General features: G+C 32.9%; 1 pseudogene; it reads right to left on the bottom strand.

Annotated features, from left to right (window-relative positions):
• Positions 1-4,817: 4,817 nt before the first annotated feature.
• LOC119541004 lies at positions 4,818-4,915 on the bottom strand (annotated as a pseudogene).
• Positions 4,916-5,137: the final 222 nt, after the last annotated feature.

The raw sequence follows: 5,137 nt of genomic DNA, 5'->3' as shown, positions 1-5,137 counted from the left end.
GCCCCTGCTCAGGCACCCCTCCTTGTAACTCCCTGAAACCACGCTGAATTTTGGCTGCTATAACCTTGGATGCTGCCTGCCCTGAGCGCATCACATTTTGACAAAAGAGCACATACTCGGATGTTTCCCCAAAATTTGCATGCAAGCCACCAGCATTCAGCCACTTTTTTTCCCCAGCCACATATAACCCAGAGTGGTTGCCATAGGTACAGACATACTCAAGTGAACTTGCCATCTCACTGCCTGCCAGGAGCTGAGGTAGCTGCAGCTCTCTGTACATAACTTCCCCTAATAAATGTGAATGGACTGATCACCCTGGTGTTCAGTGCTTCTTTCTTTGTAATCTCAATGGGCCCCATTGTGGGGCAGTTTGGGGCAGTCTCTGCTCAGCCTCCCCCTATTTCTTCTTTTGGGGTGAGTCCTATGTGGTTCAGTGGTACACAACACATCTTGTATTTGTTTTATATTTATCCCAGAAGTTAAGCTGTTAATTTCTGTACTTTATCCTCCTTTATACCTCCTTTTCATTAATCACATATTTTTTCTGATTTTATCTCCTCTATTAGCTTTTTAACTATATCTTTTAATATTTTTATTGTTTATTCTAGAGATTACAATATGCTTCCTTAATTTTTTTACATTATTCCTTGAATTATTGCAATGTACCTTGAATTGTAAGGTTTGTAGATTGTTTGCAAAGTGGTATATTACTTATGACAATATTCTTGGAACTAATAATATACCAGTTCATGATTCAGGTACAAATTTATGACAGTATATTTTCATTATCTTCCTTCTATCCTTTGATGCAATGTTGTCGTACATTTTACTTCTACTTAATATATTAATTCCACATGCATTATTTTTGTATCAATCAAGTATTAAAATTTTAATAGTATTTTATATTTACCTCTATATTTACCCTTTCCAGAACTTTTAATTTCTCCCTAAAGATCAATGCTTCCATCTAAGATCATTTTCTGTCAGCCTGAAGAACATTATTATTTCTAGTAGTGCTCATCTACAGATAATGAATTACCTACTTTTGTTTGCCAGAAATCTCTTCATTTTGCCTTCATTTCTGAAGCGTATTTTGTCTGGGTATAGAATTCTAGGTTATCAGTTTTACTCTTTCAGCACTTTAAAAATGTTATTCCATTGTCTCCCATCATTTCTATTGAGAAATCTGCTGTCATTCTTATTGTTGTACTTCTCAAGTTATGTGTGTCTATTTTCTTTGGCAGATTTTCAAAATGTCTCTTTTTCTTTGGTTTTCAACAATTTAACTATGATGTTATTTGGTGTGGTTTTCTTCATATTGGTCCTGCTTGGGAATTTTTTTTTTTAATTGCATTCACAATATTGTGCTACCATCACCACCATCCATTACCAGAACTTTTCCATGTCACCAAAGAGAAACTCCGTACCAATTAAGCATTATCTCCCCATTCTGTACCCGCACCTCAGAACCTGGTAAAATTTATTCTAGTTTATGAATTTGCCTATTCTAATTATCCATTATCAGTGTGTCCGCACAGTATTTGTCCTTTTGTATCTGGCTTATTTCACTCAATGTGATGTATTCAAGATTTATTCACGTTGCTGCACATATCAAACTTCATTCCTTTTTACACTGAATAATATTCCACTGTATGTATATATAATGCATTTTGTTTATCCATTCATCTGTTAATGAACACTTGGGTTGCTTCAATCTTTTGGCAATTGAGAAAAATGCCACTATGTATATTAGTGTGTAAATATTCACTCAAGTCCCTAATTTCAATTCTTCTGAATTTGGGTGTATACCTAGAAGTGGGCCTGCTTGGGATTTGCTAGCTCATTAATTTGAGAAAGTTCTTGACCATTCTCTTCAAATATCTGTTTTACTCCAATATTTCTCCTCTTCTTCTAGAACTCCAATAGCACATACATATTAAGCCATTTGATATGAGACTACATCTCTCTCTCTCTCTCTTATTCTTTATTACTCCTATGCTTCAATTTGTATAATTTCTGATGACTGGCTTTTGAGGACATTGATCACTTCTGTTACCTCCAGTCTGCTGTTGGGCCCATCCCATGAACTCTTAATTACAGATATTGTATTTTTCAGATCTAGAATGCATATTTAATTCTTTGGGTATTAAATTTTGATATTCTCCATCTTTTCATCCATTGTGTTTATCTTTCTTTCCCTCTAATTTTGTTAACACTGCTGTAACAGTTGTTTCAAAGTCCTTTTCTGCTAATTCCAACATCTGGGCCATCTTTGGTGTCCTATTCATTATTTTTCCTCCTAATTAGAGAGTCACATTTTCTTCTTTCTTCCTGTGCCTCTTCATTTTTTATTGTACTCTGAATATTGTTTAAAAGAACTCTAGAGACTGGAGTAAATATTACTTTTTTTTTTCCAAGAGAGGGTATGTTATATCGTTTCTCATGGGATAGGGTGAAGGGCCAAGAACTTTAAGCAGGGATTAAGCTGAATCAGGGTTGGGTTGCAGATTTAGTTCATTTCAGTTCATTACCAGTTTCAAATGTCTTGAGAGCAAGGCCTGCTTTGTGCGTATTACAGGAAATGAGCCTTTATGCTTCCATCTATATTTTAGAATATGTTTCTTGAGTTCATCAAAAACTTCAGCCAAAAATTGATTAGGATTTGTGGTAGACACAATATTATATGTTTCTCAAATCTTTCATTTTGTAGTGCTGAAGCAACAGAAAGATTACATACTTCAGGATCACTTGCTATTCTATTGGGGCCATGTGACTGTGTGTTAGCCAGTGACATGTAGGTAGAAATGACTTGCTCATAAAACCCTCTGCATGATCCTCCATGCTTTCTTGTACCTGTCCATGGTGACTTTGGAGGCTACATGATGAAAATGGTGATCACAAAATAGAAAGACCCTCCCTTCCATGGGCTGTGTTAGATAATGATGTGAACAAGTATTACAATTTCACTGTGTGAAGGCCTTGACAGTTGTGGTTGTTAGAACAGCTAGCTTAGTCCAATCTATAAAGGATTGCTTTGAATTTATTTCTGGAGAAAATCAACAATTTTATAATATCAAGGCAATCCAATCAAGAGCATAGTCTGTCCATTTATTTACGTCTTTTATATCCTTTAATAAAATTACAATATTTCTTCATAGAGGACTGTATATATTTTTGCCACATCTATACTGTTGTTATAAATTTTAACTTCTTTTGCCTATAATTTCTAGTTGATTATTGCTCATGTAGAGAAATACTATTGATATTTTTAAATGCAATTTTATTGAGATATATTCACACACCATACAATCCAATCAAAACATACAATCAGTGGCTCACAGTATTATCACATAGGTGTGCATTCATCACCACAATTTGTGAACATGTTATTGATTTTTATAAGAGGTTTTTGCATATGGCAAACTGGTAAGTCTGCTGGTTGTGTCTGCAGATATTATCTGTGAACAAATGACAAACAGTATTATCTCTTCCTTAAAAATTCCTACAGCTATAATTTCTTTCTCTTATAGCTTTGTCCAGGACTTCCAGTTAACTCAAACAGTAATGTAGCAGTAATTAAGTGCCTTGTTTTGTTCCTGATCTTAAAGGGAATTAATAAAATATTTCTCTAGAATATAATAACCAAGTTAAGAAGTCTCCATCTATTCCTAGTTTGCTAAGAGTTTTTAAAGTCATAAATAAATACTGATCTGAAACACTTTTCCTGCAACAGAGATGAATATACAATTCTTAACCCTTTAGTTTATTAATATGGTAAATTACAATGATAGATTTTCCAATGTTGAAGATCTTTCATTCCAAGATAAACCTTATTTGATTATTTGAGCATGATGTATTATTTTACAAATATACCATTGGCATTGGTTAGCCAATATTTTACATAAGATTTTTGCATCTATGTTGTTAAATGAAATAGGTCTCTATTTCTTTTCTTGTATTGTTCCTATTTGGTTTTGGAATCAATATTGTACTCATTAAGTCAGCTCAACAATTTTCACTATCTTTTTCTGTCTACCGAAAAAAATGTTAAAATAGAAATTAACTGTTTTCCTTGAAAGTTTGATAGAACTTATGTATAAAGTATTTGGCTGTGAATATTTTTGGGAGGAGGAGGTCTATTTTAACCTTTTTAAATTTAACTGTTCAAGTTATCTATTTATTCATGCATGAATTTAGGCATCTTATATGACTTTCAAATGTACTTGAATACATTTAATTCACATAGTGAATACATTTAATCATAATTTGACTATTATGATTATAGTCAATATACTGTTGTTTGGTAATTCTTTTTTATTATGTATACTATTTATTTGCATCTTCTATTTTTAGTTGATTACTTTTGCCTGGGATCTGTTAGTTTTCTAAATCTTTTCAAAGAACAGGCTTTCAGTTTTGTTAATCTTGTTTTTACAATTCTCACTACTATCCTTTTTTTCTTTTAAACAGTTTTATTCACATGCCATACAATCCACCCAAAGTGTACAATCACTGTCTCTTGTTATTATCACAGAGTCATGCATCCATCATCACAGTCAATTTGAGAACATTCTCACTGCTCCAAAAATAAAAATTCCATACCTCTTATATCTCCCTATTATTGACATTTAGTGTTGGTATAGTATCTTTGCTACAGTTGATGAAAGAATATTACAATATTACCATTAACTATAGTACATAGTTTGCATTAATCTTTTTTTCCATAGACCACTCTATTAACACCTTGTTATAGTGATGTACATTTGTTCTAGTTCATGTAAGAACATTCTTAAATTTGTACAATTAACCACAGTCATAAAACTAGGGAACACTTCACAAATTTGTGTGTCATCTTTGTGCAGGAGCCGTGCTAATCTCTGTATCATTCCAAGAATGAAATAAGCACTTCACTCTTCTTGATATCTACATTTAACTTGTATTTTTTCCTCCTGGTTCCTTTGGGTATACTCTGATTCTGTTTTTACAATATCTTGAGTTGAATTTTTATCTTTATTTTCAGTCATTTCTTGTTCCCTGTTTTTGTTTGTTTTTACTCAAAGCTATAAATTTTGTCTGAGCACTGTCTCTCACACATATTTACATGTAATATCTTCATTGTCATTTGATTCAAAGCATA

The sequence above is a fragment of the Choloepus didactylus genome, chromosome 7, assembly GCF_015220235.1.
Source record: "Choloepus didactylus isolate mChoDid1 chromosome 7, mChoDid1.pri, whole genome shotgun sequence".
In the NCBI taxonomy this organism is placed as follows: domain Eukaryota; kingdom Metazoa; phylum Chordata; class Mammalia; order Pilosa; family Megalonychidae; genus Choloepus; species Choloepus didactylus.
Note: the sequence above shows the minus strand (reverse complement) of the source record. Positions and strands in the feature narration are given on the sequence as shown.